The sequence below is a fragment of the Sinohyriopsis cumingii genome, chromosome 1 (genome assembly GCF_028554795.1).
Source record: "Sinohyriopsis cumingii isolate HCF-2022 chromosome 1, ASM2855479v2, whole genome shotgun sequence".
Classification (NCBI taxonomy): Eukaryota; Metazoa; Mollusca; class Bivalvia; order Unionida; family Unionidae; genus Sinohyriopsis; species Sinohyriopsis cumingii.
In genome coordinates, this window is record NC_142961.1 from 47,799,864 (window position 1) to 47,816,128 (window position 16,265).

A 16,265-nucleotide genomic window follows, 5' to 3' on the forward strand; every position below is an offset into this window, starting at 1 on the left:
TTTATGCTTAAATGTTTTACTTTAACTGTATACTGATACATGTTTTTGTTTTTCTTTTTGTTTCTTGTAATTTTTACAAAGAAACAACAATGTTTCTACTTTATATCTGTATTTAAAGGTTTGGTTTATGTTATCTACTTTGCAGAGTTCTTTTCTTATCACATTATGCTTAAATTTCCTTCCATCTATGTTGTTGGCTTGCTGCAGGTATACCCCCCCTTTTCTCCTTTTGGGCTACACAGAGAGCGCTTGATGTGGCGGGTCTTCTCTGTGTGGTGGCGGTCGGAGCCCAAAAGTTCAAGCACTTGAGCTTCATTATGTATGTAAAGTATGCATTTGTATATTTTTTGACTATAATTATCTTTTATTTCTATATATAATATATAATGAAGTCACTGAAAGTGGCCTGCAGCAACAATTATGTAGTTTGTTATTATTTCTTCCCTGATGCTGAACTCTAACAACGTGCACCTTGCAGTGTCATTCCTGGGTCATTTATGTGTCTCCTCAGGCTATAAACAAACGCCTAACCATAAAACTACCTATGCCTGCGTAAGTACATTTATGGGTGGTGTGATGAGGTTGGGTCTAGATTTTACCTTATTATGTTGGAACAAAGAGCTGGGCAGGGAAGGGCCAATCGAATTGCCCCCTGTTGGTCACATGGGTTCATTGGCCAATCAGGGGTCAGGGCCTGCAACCGCGCACAGTTACTTGAATGGTAATCAGCGTCCTTTTCAACTTAACTGCAAAGCTGTAGAGACGCTATCCTGGTTCCAGGGTAATATTTTAAGTGGAATTTTAAGTCCCACCTCCGCCCCTATACAACCAACCTTTTTTTTTTTTTTTTTTTTTTGCATATAATCTGCATATCATAAATACATGTTTATCACCGTTGGTTTTTGTCGCATGGTAGTAGTTTCGCATTTTATCGTGTGTATATGTTTACAATTTCAAGCACTTGATCTTTATTATGTATGTAAGGGCGGTCGGAGCCCAAAACATTTCAAGCACTTGAGTTTCATTTTATTGCATGGTTGTAGTTTCAAATTTTATCATGTATGTGTAGATGTATAAAATTTCAAACACTTGATCTGTATTATGTAGTTTCGCATATTATCGTGTGTATACGTATACAATTTCAAGCACTTGATCTTTACTATGTCTGTAAGGGCGGTCGGAGCCCAAAAGTTCAAGCACTTGAGCTTCATTATGTATGTAAAGTATGCATTTGTATATCTTTTGACTATAATTATGTTTTATTTCTATATATAATATATAATGAAGTCACTGAAAGTGGCCTGCAGCAACAATTATGTAGTTTGTTATTATTTCTTCCCTGATGCTGAACTCTCTAACAACGTGCACGTTGCAATGTCATTCCTGGGTCATTTATGTATCTCCTCAGGCTATAAACAAACGCCTAACCATAAATATATATATATATATATATATATATATATATATATATATATATATATATATATATATATATATATATATATATATATATATATATATATATATATATATATATATATATATCTTCTGAGGTTTGTAATTTAATATATATCTCTAAGAAAATGATGATAATCTGATTATACAGAATTAACGCTTAGAAAATGTAACATCAGCAGAAGAGGTAATATTAGCACTGTCCGACCTAAAGTAAAGGAAAAATCCAGTGGAAAATATGCTTTACTGAGTGATTGTAATGGCACTAGTAATGTTCTTACCCCAAATACTTACTAAATTATTAAATAAATTCTTTTATATTGGGTATTTTCTCTCTCGGAGTAACCCTATTGCTTGGCAATCTTCCCAGGCGAATACTAACTTTTCATTTACAAGTACGGAAAGTTATTCTTTGGATCGGAATTGTAATTATACCTTCTATTTCACTTCCGATTGGATATCGCTGTGAACCGATCCAATCAAACTTAGCGGACAATGTCCCTCTCACTGTCTTTCAACGTGAATACGGATAAGAACACGCCTCGTTCACCCCGCTGGCTTCCCTCTGATCTTAGGACTAATCTATAATGCATAGGTGTGATACGGCAAGCCGTTGTCAAATGAGGCGCGCGGTCGCCTTCGCCAGCTCAAGTTTCCGGTCTCTTGCGGGTCACCGTAGCATTGCGTAAGAGTTTAACACTAGCCTGCGGCAATCTTTAGACATCAAACACACGGCCGAAGTAACATTTACAAGACAGTAGATTATAGCTTATACATGACTTTACAGCTGGGGCTTAGCAAACGTCATATGCATCTGGGTCCATTTTACGAAACTAGTCCTTGCTACTGTAAACGTTCGTGAAATCTGCACGATACAAGTATATAAATAGCAAAAAGGAATCGGGTGAACTATTACCTTAAATCAATTTAAATTAAAGATTTTTTTTCTTCTCTTTTCCAGGCTTTTTAAATGGATACAAATTAGTAGGTCTGTGCTAAGAATGAACCTAGGGGAAATTGTGTTGTATATTGTCTCATCTCCTTAGCCTGTATAGTATGTAATCCAAACACTTGTAGCAGCAGAGAGGGTGAACAGACCATAGAATTCCGACAAAACAAATAAAACAAACAAATAAAACATCTCGTAGAAAGGTCCAGATTTTACAAATGAACTTTCCTTGAGATGTTTATTTTTGCAATGACCGATTGTGCTAATAAAACCTCAGTTCGAAATAGTAGCTGAAAAAATAAAGTACTCTACGTGTTTATTTATTTCTTGTTTATTTTTTTGACGACCAACGTTGGTAGGTACCCTCTCTGCTGCTCCTCTTCTGCTGATATTAATTAAATTATTATGTTATAATAAAATGGTACATCCAGAATCTCATACTGCAAGAACAGCTCGAGAACGATTAGAAACAATTAAAAAATTTCTTCCTGTCAGAGACTCATTTAGAAAAAATCTGCAAGCGCAGCAAGAATCAAAAGTTGAGTACGAAGAAGACACTAAAAAACTATTTAAACCCGTCACTGCAGCTACTAAGAAAGCTGCATCGGCTGTTGAAAAAACTATATGGGGAGATATTAAAGAGGAAGATGAGAAGAGGAAAAAGGGTATTTTTCCGGTATTAGAACAAACTGCAGTGCAGGCTGAAAAAACAGCAAGAAGAACCAAACAAACAAAAAAGATTTTACGAGACCTTCCAACTGACATAGCCGCAGCTCAGCCTCCACCTGTTGATGAGGAAATACTTGAAGGTATTGAAGAACTTCGTGCTGAAGTCGCCGATGTGAGAAAAAAACTTGCATCTGAACCCAAAACAGCAGAAGAGAGCTTAAGATTAATTGCAAGATTTAACGAAGGAGTTGTTGAGGAAATTAGAAACACTGAAAGAGAGAGATTACCTGAGATGATATCAAAAAATATATCTAATAAATCTAGTATTTTAAAACCCGGTCATGAAAAAACAAATGATGATAATTTCATTAAATGGATATATCGCGTATATTACAATAAAAAACAAGCTAGAGGTCAAGAATTTGAAAGACTTAAAGAAGAAGTAAAAAGACTTAGAGGGAGACGGGAACAACTAGAACAAGGAGAGTCCTCCCAGTATCAGCTTCCTCCACCTCTGCAACAAATAGAACAACAACAATCTTCTTCGCCACAACAAAGGTTGATGTCGGAAATTAAAAAGGCTAAAAAGTCACTTAAATCGCCCTTCTCGAAGAAAATTTCTGCACCGAAAATGACATTTACACCGACAGGTTCACCACATGGATTTCGAGAAGGTTCACCCCCGGACACCGCTGAAGTACTTACTTCGGTAATGCAACCACCACCCCAAGATGAACCTAAAACAGGATCTGGTTTATGTCCTGATAATATCATCAATGACGTGTCACGGTTAGAAGTTCTCATAGGAGGAAAACGTGCCGGAAATAATTCACCAGAAATAACCAATGAAGCAGCTGATATTTGTCGGCGACTATTTCAAGGTGGTATCATGGATATTGGCGTTTACCGAGAACTTATTGATGAGCTCGTTGATGACTAGTTGTTAGATAAATGGTAAATAAAATAAGATGATTGTGCATGATAATCATCGTAAACCCACACAGGTTAGAGCGGTAAACTCACGATTACCAATCTATGAAGCAATTTACGGAAATGGACTTGGTGATGTCATTCGAGGATTATTCACGAGGATAGCTCCAAAAGTAGCACCCGTCGCAAAACAATTATCGATGAAGGCTATTGATATTGTTCGTGATAAAGCTCCTGGTGCAATTGTCAATGTTGCTGGTAAGGCGTTCTCGGCGATCAAGGAAAGACTAGCACGATTATTGCGACGAAAACAACAACCACCGGTGAAACTGGCAAGTACTGAGGTGATGCCTGCAGATGTCAGTAAAATAATAAATCAGGCTGCAAATCAAAAACTAGCGGCGATATCTGAAGAAGCAGAAAGAAATATAACAGCAAATTTAATAGCAGGAAGTGGTCTTCGTCGACGATGATCATCATTTGGAAAAATGGTAACTATAATAAAATGTTCAGGCGCGAATCAGACCCAGCCTTTGATATGGAGGCACCTGTCCTTAAGTACGAATCTGTACGTGATTATCAATTTTATTCCTATGACGCAAGACAACCAAATCATCAGGGGAGAATCGAATTACAGGTTCATGATACAAGTAGATATTTCTTGCCCGCTGAGGCGTTTATTGAAGTAGAAGGTAGACTTGTAACGAATGTTGTAGCTAATACGCCATATGCTGCTAATTTGCGTGTTGGTTTTGTCAACAACGGAATTATGGCACTGTTTGATAGCGCCACATACATGATTGATGGAAAAAATATTGAATCAATTCAGAAGGATGTTGATGTTGCTACAACAATAATTGGTCTGGCGAGATATTCTGACGACTTTACAAGATCAGCTGGTCCAACAATGATGTTTGCTAAGGATATTACTGACAACGCTGATCATGTTCAGTATACCAAAGTACGGACACTACAAGATACTGCAGTTGATCCACAGCCAGTTGACTTTGAACACGCAGCCAGACCGGGTGCTGCTTTTGATATTGTAGGAAGCGTTAATGCGACTTTCAACTTAGGATTTGCAACACGCCGATCAGCACTGTCGGGAGATGATAGAAATTTTTCGTGTGCAATTCCATTATCTCACATCTTTGGATTTTGCAGAAATGTTAGAAAAGTCATCTTTGGAGCTAAACACACAATTGTGCTCGTAAGAAAAGGTAATGATAATGATGCAATTTGGCGAGGTGCTGGTGTTGCCGAGGGTAAAGTAAATATATCAAAACTTTCATTGTGGATGCCAGTAATGAATCCATCTATTACTGAGGAACAAAAATTACTATCTTTTATGGATCAAGGGGGTAAATCATTGCTATCATGGTTAACAGTAACCACAGATGCTGCTCAAAGCAATATTAATGGTTTATTTACATGGCATATAGCATCACAACAGGGTGTTTCTGCACCACGACATATTTTTATTGCACTACAAGATAATGCTCGGATAAATGATCAAGAACGTTCACATATGATATTTGATAACCTTGGAGTTAGTGAAGTTTCTTTACGGATAAATGGACATCAAGAACCATCCGAGGATATACAACTAAATTATGCACAAAATCATGTAGCGCGCGCATATCATCGTTTAATGTCATTCATGGGACGTGATCAAAATATAGATACTGGTTTGCAAATATCACAATTAGATTTTACAGGTCTATATCCGATTTATTATTTTTCACTAGAACATCTTGATTTATCCAAACAATCTGTTGTTGATATACACTTTCGAGCTCATGTTACTGCCCGCCAGGTGCTGGTGCCTTTTACAGAGCGATCGCGGTCATACTTAGCGACAAGGCCATGCTACTTGAAGGTGGCAGTGGTCGAATGAGGGTCGTTGATGCACCGGTGGAAAATCTTTAATCGTGTTATTTAGAAAAATATATTTTATATAAAAATGTCGTATGGTCATGTTAATGTTACTCTGACCCCGGGTCAGGTAAAAAAGCTTCAATCAAAAACCGCCAACAAATGCGGAACTAAAATATCACTAAAACGAGATCAGATTGGTGGTGGTCCAAACAAATTATCGCTGACAAATAATCAGATTAAACATTTCAATAAAGCCCTAGAATCAAAAACTGGAGTTCAATTCCATCTCTCCCCGAGCGCCATCAAAGACATGGTTAAAACAGGTGGTATATTTCCACTTCTTGCGGCCATTCCGGCATTAATAGCTGCAGCTGCTCCAGCCGTACAAAAGCGGCCGCGTTAGGTGCTGTTGGAACAGCCGCTGGAATGGCACTAAAGAAAGCAACAGGGCGGGGATACAAAAAAAAGGGACGCGGTCTAAGATTACCGGGATCTCGTTGGGGGAGAGGCCTAAGGCTTCCAGGGTCATTTCGTTAGACGTTCCATCATCAAATTTTGATTTACTTGATGCTGCTAAAAAATTAAAAATATCCGCCTTTAGAGGTGTTTTTATGCGAGATCAATTACCGAAACAACCAAACAAACTAGAAACAGGTATTATTAATCTCGACAAACGTTCCGGACCTGGTACTCATTGGGTATCATACGCGGTTGACCCGCGTGGAATTGTTTATTTTGACTCGTACGGGTTAGCTCCACCTGTTGAATTTATCAAGTATGTCGCACCACTCCACGCAACAACTAGCGGTTATAAAGTTTGGTATTCAACGCTACCCACACAAACAATGACAGATCCGCCAATATGCGGCCGTGAAGTAATTAATGTACTCGACGCAATATCAAAATCATCCAAGCCGCCACATAAAGTCGTGCACGATTATACAAGCAACCGATATGTTGCGCGTAAAGCATTTTAAACAACGGATCTTATTATAATGGTTGACATTTACGGAAGATCTTCTACTGGTAAGAAAATAAAATCCGACGTTGATCTGTCAAAGTATGCGACTAAAGATGACCTCGCTGATATTATGAACCTTGCTGGAGTTGACCCAGATGAAGTTGTTATTTTTCAAGATCGATATGGTAAACTAAAAACCAGCAATATCAGATGGAATGATATAGTCCGGCGAGTACTCGGTGCAGTTACGGATAATATTCCCGTGTTTACTGACGGTGGTAGAATCAGAGATTCAAGTATATCGTTTGCAACAATTAGAGATGAAATTGCAAAAAGTGTTGCTAATCGCGTGAGAAACACCGGTGACACGATGACAGGTGAACTTAGCATGAACGGGAACAAAATAGTAGCTGTAACAGCTCCAAAATCTGACAACGACGTCGCAAACAAACAATACGTCGACGACGTGGATGGAAAACTATCCACGCTACGGGCCGAGTATGACGTTCACACGGGCGCGTTTACAAGGCTTCGAAGAAATTTTCAAAAAACCGATGATGCCATAAATAAGTTCTTTGGAAATCCTTCCGTCATTGACATGAAACTTTCTGATATCAAAAGTAACCTAGACACGATCAAACGAACACAACTAGACATCGTAGCGGGAATTCCTGAGATTATCAGTAAAACCAATCTGATTAAAATTCCAGCTGAAATAACTCCCGGGCATATCACAAACATCGTATGCACGGTATCATCGGGATTTGCAACATGGTCAACGCAGAATAAAAATATCAAATATACCGCAACAGTCACTGGCGTGTACAGGCTATCTGTGTTTAGTGCTGCAAAATTTGAAATATTTACAACGTTTCCATGGCGTTATTCCACCGACAGGTTTTCCGGGGTTGTATCTGTTGTATTAAATATCGGAACCGAAGAAATATTTATTCTGGAAGCAGCTGATAAGAAATTAACCGCAACATCTTACTGGTGGTGTTTGGAATTTGTAGCTGAAACACCTCAATTGTTTGTATAAAAATATATATGGACGGTGCACAATACAGATACAATCAAGCGCGTGAATGGCAGGCGGCGCTAAAAGATCAAGTCGATCAATATACAGTAAAAGTAAAAAAATATCGACGACGATTGGTTATCGTTGATGTGATTGTTTATTCAGTATCCGCTGTTGTTGCTGGAACCGGTGTAATATTATCAGCGTTGACAACGATGGCACCAGTAGCTGTAACTGTTTGTATTTCAGCAGCAACAACTATTGCAGGTGTGCTTGGTATCATCACAAAAAAAATATGTACTTGTACGAACGAAAAATTATCCGATTACAAAATAAAATTACATACAGCGACGGTAGCATACTCGAAATTATCCTCGCTGTTATCAGCGAGTCTCAGTGATGGAATTATATCTGATTTCGAATTTTCAATGATGACCAAAATATACGATGAAGGTATTAAAGATACAAGTATTAATAATGACAGAATTACTCCAGCAGATCGTGACCAACACAACTCCGCCAAAGATAACGATGATCTCGGTAAGTTCAACTAATCCTGAATTTAGTGTTAATTTTCCTACTGCAATTCCAGTAAAAGAAATAGCACTAGCTCAATTACGGGTATATTACAGCTGGCCCAATATCAGATCAAAATCGTTTCATGGTACACCAGCAAATAATTCGCTTGTATTTACTAACAAGAACAAATCCGATGGAACACCTGACTGGGTTGTTGTTGAAATACCAACTGGCAGTTACCAGATTGAAGAGATCAGTGAGGAATTTGCGCGTAGAATAAAATCAATAACGGGAAAGGAATCAAAAATATCAATTAATGTTCATGAGCCGACGTTGTCCTCGACGGTTGAAATAAACTCGCCTGATTATGCCGTTGATATTTATCAATCTTCAATCAGATCAGTGCTAGGATGGCCGGATGTTCCCCCGGTGCATGAAAGACCACCAGAACCGAAAAAGTCTGATTATGTCACGGATAGACAATCATATTATGAAATTAATCCAACATACAGGGAAAAACTACGTGATTTTAAAAATAAATTAATATTTAGCCATTTTATCTTTCATACCCCCGTGGAGACATGGACTTTTCTAAGTCGGGAGGGGGAAACAGGACATGTTTTGGATTTTGATCGGAGTGATATTATTATATATTTTCAGGAAATCAATCAAAAATGTAAAAAACAACTAGATCAACTGAATCAATATTTTAACGAACATATGTTTGACATATCAGCGTCATCGCGTGAAAAAATCATCACGCGTGTGGAAATATTAAATCAGCTTATATCAGATATGGAATATTTTAATAACCGAATAGTTCAAGCGATGGTTAGTTTAGGATCATCATTTAAAAAATTTGAGGCATATAAATGGTTAGAAAAATATAAATTAACAGAAGCCGATGTACCGAATTATAAATTCCCCGGGTATAGTGTAACTGAGTTAAGAAAATCTGTCAGTGATGTCATTGATGAGTTTTTTCCTAAAATACTCGATGCGTGGAAAAAACTAGCACCATTAGCAGTTGTTCTCAGATATGATAATGATCCACATGGCGGCGGAAGACACGTATCTCCGCGGATCGTTAATATAACATCGACGGTCGCGGTCAATCTGGTTTGTGACGTAATCGATGGCAGCTATCAAATAGATCTCGGAAGATCAAATCAAGCTCAACAAGGATACATCCTGTACACGTTCACACCACAAGTTCCCCCTGGAAATTTAATCGTGCAAGAACCAACTAATCCCGTGTATTTGCGGTGTCACAATAATATGTTAACACGAATCAATTTTAAACTCACAGACCACCTTAATCGCTTAATTGACATACGTGGAGAAGAACTTGTAATAAATCTGTATGTAAAGTCCTAGGACTTTTGTCTTAAGGATTTCTGTCGTAAGACTTTATCGTAGATCTTCATGTGGAGGAGGGTTTTACACGCGAGGATTTCTTAACAGTTAGAAGAACATTTGTAACAGAGATCAGAATCAAATTCGATCAACTTAAAAAAAATAATATTTATTAATTTTACTGAAATTGTACAAATTACTTGATTTTGACTACCAACTACCCCCTCAGAAACATAAAAATGCACGAATTACTTGATTTTGACTACCAACTACCCCCTCAGAAACATAAAAATGCACGAATTACTTGATTTTGACTACCAACTACCCCGTCAAAATCAAGAAAGTTCTAACCTTGTCAAATTGTTCCTAACAAATTTTATTTATTAATAATATTATTTTTACTGAGATTTTTATTTTTTTTTTACTAAAATACAACGAAATTGCTCAATTTTCCTGATTTTGACTACCAACTACCCCGTCAGAAATCAAGTAGTTCGTGCATTTTTCTTTGATTTTGACTACCAACTACCCCGTCAGAATCAAGTAATTTGTGCATTTTTCTTGATTTTAGTAAAAAAAAATAAATCCTCAGTAAAAATAAAATTTATAATAAATAAAATTTATAATAAATAAAATTTATTAGGAACAAATTTGACAAGGTTAGAACTACTTGATTTTGACTACCAATACACGTGGTCAGCGTTGACATGGACCCCAGTTACCAAAACTTTCATTTTCATTATCATCAGTAACGAAGTTACCTTGGATCGTTTCATCAGTAACGAAGTTACCTTGGATCGTTTCATCAGTAACGAAGTTACCTTGGATCGTTTCATCAGTAACGAGGTTACCTTGGATCGTTTCATCAGTAACGAGGTTACCTTGGATCGTTTCATCAGTAACGAAGTTACTTTGGATCGTTTCACGATCTGACATTATTTTTCTTAATAGTCTTATGCGGGTACTAATCGTTTTCTTTGCCTCATACTCGTGGGATAATAACGACTTAATTCTTTCTACGGCGGTAGAAAGAGGAACGAACTCCTTCACATGATCATCTTCTACGGTAGCTAGCGACTGAAACATTGCCGATTGAATCCGTTTCATGAGACTGTATTCAGATGATAGTGTGTGTGTCCCCATGGTTTTACGTTCTTGTAAAATCTCAAAGTCAGAAACTATTTTTTCAGGATTAAGTTCATCAGATATATTAATTCCATCTTTTTTTAATTTTTTAATAGCGACAATTACATCATTGATATTTTCATGGTTCATTATATAATATATAAATCTTTAAAATAAAAAAAATATCCCTAGAACACCTATCGAGTGTATTAGTGAGTTCGTCGGGATGTTTCAGGGACAGCACAACCAAGAACTTGTAGCTTGCCACCGCAATCTACCAAGTTCATTAGGCAAATATTCCCTCTACGAGAGCCCCTAACCCGCCAAACAACGGTCTAGAGGCCCAAGAGGGAGGACAGCACAACCCTCATTAAACTCGTAGCTTGCCACCGCAATCTACCAAGTTTAGAGGATATACACATAACATATAACTAACTAAGGACAGCACAGTCCTCATTAAACTTGTAGCTTGCCACCGCAATCTACCAAGTTTATCGGACATACATACAATGAAATGGTTATATACAATGAATGAAGAGCCCCTATCGAGTGTATTAGCGAGCTCAGATTATGAATACGGTACTAACTAAGGACAGCACAGTCCTCATTAAACTTGTAGCTTGCCACCGCAATCTACCAAGTTTATCGGACATACATATATACAATGAAATGGTTCTATACAATGAATGAAGAGCCCCTATCGAGTGTATTAGCGAGCTCAGATTATGAATGAAGTACAAACATATAACTTAACTAAGGACAGTACAAACATATACGCTCAGCAAAATCACACCCACAATAATTAATCCAGTGGGTGATACGAAAATATGTATCAACCACAAGTCAATATTGTGGTTGTGAATTTGCTGAGCGGAGGGGTTCTTGCGGTTCCCCCCACTATTATAAAAATCGCAATTATGCGCACCACCGACAAATTGTCAGCCATGGGGATTCGATCCTGGACCGCGAGCGCCACAGTCCAATACCATACTGATCGAGCTATCAAACATTGTTACGAACATATGTTTCGGAAGTTAATATATAGCTAGCTATATAGCTAAGGAACCAATATTTACACTAAACAGCGGTTTCTGAATAATAACAGTTTCTGTATTTATAACAGTTTCTGAATAATAGTTTCTGTATTTGTAGCTGGTTTCCTAAGCAGACCGAAAATCAATAATAATAGTGGCATTAATGCACCAGTCAAAGAACTTTCCAGAGTGTAAGTTCAGTGAACACACAACTGCAGGTCAATTACAATGAGTAACGGTTTCTGTTTCACACACAGCTTCCTACGGATCAATAATATTATCTTTTGTATGATGGGAAAATATTTAAAAAACATAAATAATACTTCTACGAGTAATTAGTTACGATGTAATTAGTTACGATGTAATTAGTTAAACTGACTAATTACGATCATAAAAAACCAACCATCTACGAAGAAAACTATATATTACAAAGTAATCTCCCCTTAAATCAAAAATTCAGTAGTGTATGGAGGACCTACTGTGACATAAATTAAAAAAATTAATTCAATGTGGTGATGATAGTTAATAATGTGGTGATGATAGTTAATAATGTGGTGATGATAGTTAATAATGTGGTGATGATAGTTATTGATACTGAAATGTAATTTTCTGTTTATATTTTTTCGAGAAAGTAGATCTGGTTATATTATCTGCGACGTATTTTACCACACGCGAGTCAATATCAAAATATGTCGCAGCAGCGTTCATAGACTGAAACATAATTTCTTCACCGGTTTCTATGTTTGTAGAAATTACCGCCCTCTTTCCGATTGTCTTACATCTTCCTGTATTACCACATGCAGAGTTCACGCTTCTAGTGACAACACGAAGGTTGTGTAGGGAGTTATTTTGAGTGTCCCCGTCAATATGATCAATAACAAGACCGTCTTTGATCAAACCCCTGTGACACTCGTATGTGAAACGATGACAATGATAATTTTTCTTTCCAACTACAAATCTAAGATAGCCAGTATTAGAAACATAACCAACTGGTTTTTTTAACTTGCAGTGTCTGATGATACCATTAATATTTGATTCATAGTTTGTTATGACAGGATGTGGGACAAATATATTTTGCTCCATTATAATAATATTATATGTTTAAATCATTGTTTGTCTGAAATCTTTATATATAATCCTCCACGGATTTTATAGCGTTTTCACCGCTATTATTTTTTTTGTCATAATATCTTTTGAGCTCTCTGAACCGTTTCCCGCCGCACTTTCCACATAATTCTGTCTTTCCACGTACTCCAATACCACACCGTAGACATGGTATTGGTCCTAGACTTCCTCGTCGTATGTTTTGTGAGTGCATCCAACAAAATTCCTTTCTACAGGATTTGTTGCATCGATTTACCGAGCCGATCATCAACCATCTGCATTGGGACATTGTATATATATATATAATTTTCTTTATTTAAATATTTGTTTTAATTATATGAACGAGTTTGAGAGATTATCCCAAACTAGGCCTGTTAAGTATAAATTCAACCTTGACAGATTATCTTCTGACTTGCCAGTACGAGATCTGGTTGATCCGAAAAATAAAAGTTTGATCTCGAAAATTCATGACGCTAAGAAAGAATTTTACACGGATGGTGCATCTCATACATGGTCAACGTTCAAGATTATACGAAACACTGACTTTGTCACGGACGCCACAATGAACGACAAGCGAGCGGCAACTATCATTAACTACATCGCTGAATACGAGGGCAATCAAAAATATTTCTTCAGAGTAAAATTTATTGTATTAACAGAAACAGGTAGTTGGATTATCCGTGACAAATATGATCCTGTCCTTGGTAATAATAAAACTATCATATTAAGTAAAAATTCCAGACCGGGTCTATTGACTTGTATTGATAAACCGTATTATGAACGAGCGTATCCTGTAACAGCAGTTATTTATGGAATTTATGAGATAAATAAAAAACCCAACGTTGATAAACTAGCGCCGATGAAATTATCATCCTTGACCTTGTCAAGGCTAAATTGTGTAGCTGAACGAGTAATAGAACACTTTACAAACGCGATGCGTGGAAATGGATTAACTGATTTAAGGCGTGAAAAAATAAACTCGTGGGCTGATTCAGTTAAGGATAAAGGTGCTACAATAAAAGATGTTGCTGAGTTAGGAAAAATATTAAAATTTCCAATAACTGTGGCGACAATAACGGGAGAAGTACTGTACCAGTCGAAATATAAATCGAAAGGAGCTCCAATAAATATTATCGATCATAACGCGCACGCATGGACTAACGCGGTAACAATATTTCCACGTGATCGAACTGTTAGATTTTACCCCACAGATAATTCTGTGGCAGAATTATCTGTGGCAGATATGAGTATGTTTGATTTTATCAACGAAATAAGTAAAACCGATCCTGTATCGGTATGGTTATTCAAAAGTAATGAGGAGGGTGAATTTGATCAGTTTGTCAAACCGAACGGTGAAATATATCGCACAGAATCCCTCCATGACGAGATGAAAAATCTTGCGACGTTTTTACAGTGCAAGCACGCGGAAAATACTGACAAATTACTAACTAATTGTTTTACCGTTCCATCTGTTGCGGCTCATTTCGCCAGAGAACGAAATTCATGGAAACCAACACGATTTGATTTACTCGAGGACGTACGTGCAAGTTGCGTCGAATATGGACATGGCGGATTATGGAATACCAAATACAATTACAATGATGTTATTTCGGTTGATATGGTTGCATGTTATCCAGGAAGTTTTCTGGGATACGGAGATTGTTCTGTGTACTTTGAAAGATTTGGTCACCCTACAAACGAGATGACGCGAGTGGCAATTAATGGACCATTACCTGATTTTGATCTGACTGGATTCGCCTGTATTGAGTCGTTCGAGTTTAACGAAAATCTTCACAAGATTTGTTATGTTTGGTTTGGCAGACATTTTTGTGAAAAACGTTGGGCACCTATAGTTCTGTTGCGATATATGCTAGATTGTGCGATACTGACATCGTTGGTGGTCAGTGAGGCAATTATATCATATCATGCACAGACCAAAGTTTGGTTGCCCATGTCAGATTCTGAAGTTATCAGCGAGTTTAAGGAAAAATATCCTGATGTTTCCGAAGATGATATTCCTAAAATTCTCGAGATTAAACTCAAAACCGCAAAAGATCTCGGTAGAAAAATTATAGGTAAATTTACTCAAGGTGGTGCATATGATTATAAAAGACATCACGCACGATTAATTTTAGATGATGCCGAGTACGATTTTATAATCGCTGATACAACGGCGAAAAATACATTTGTAAATCGAGAGAGTGTTTATTTATCCGACGGAACAAAATTGGGTACGATCGTTAGTTACATAAATGACGTATCCCCGCAATATACTCATCTAAGATCTTCCATGTTGGCTTATGTTTCTATAAATTTATTATCGATGATTAATAGATTTCCTGAGACCGCAGTCAGAGTCGCAACAGATTCATTTTATATTTCAAGTAAATATTTAGAACCTGTTATGAAATTTACAAGTAATGATGAACGATGGGGTTCGTGGAGAATAAAAAAGGAACTATTACACAATTACACAGAATCAGCAGATGTTCCAATGAGAGATTTTTATCGTGAGGGTAATAAAATATCAGAAATGTCGAAAGCACCATCGTTGAGTGATCCAATAACCAGATATAAGACAGTATATCTCAATGGACCTGGTGGATGCGGCAAAACAACTCGAACGATTAATGTTTTTAGAAATTCAGATATAATCGTGCTGACACCCACACATAGACTCGCACGTGAGATGAAACAGCGGCAAGTACAATCGTGCACGTATCATAGTTTCTTCCGATGGCGCGGGGATACATGGACCCCTGAACGGATGGGGGAAAAATATATACCTAAAATAATTATTTGGGATGAGATATGCACGGTGTCATTAGATACATTAAAAATGTTTCTTGATTGGTTGTTGACGAAAAATACCGCTATAATAATGTGTGGCGATCATGGTCAACCTCCGCCTTTTGTTGGACCATCTCCACATGATTGGTTAAAAAATTTCGTTGATTATTACGAAGAAATAGATGATGATCATAGAGCTCTTGATGCAAATTTGAAGGAGTTTAAAAAATTAATCAGATTACAATCAAACAAAATTCAGTGTGAAATAATACGTGGAGTGATCTCAGAGACATCAATGAGTGATTTTTTGAACTCATGGAGACCCACCGATTTGATCGTAGCAAGTAGAAAAATAATCAGAGACGCTTTACAACAACAGTTATTTCAGCTACATAAAGAACAATATTCAGAACTACCCGTACCGTTGTGTTATAGACCATCAGATACACGAAAACAGAATATTAATGTTGATATTCC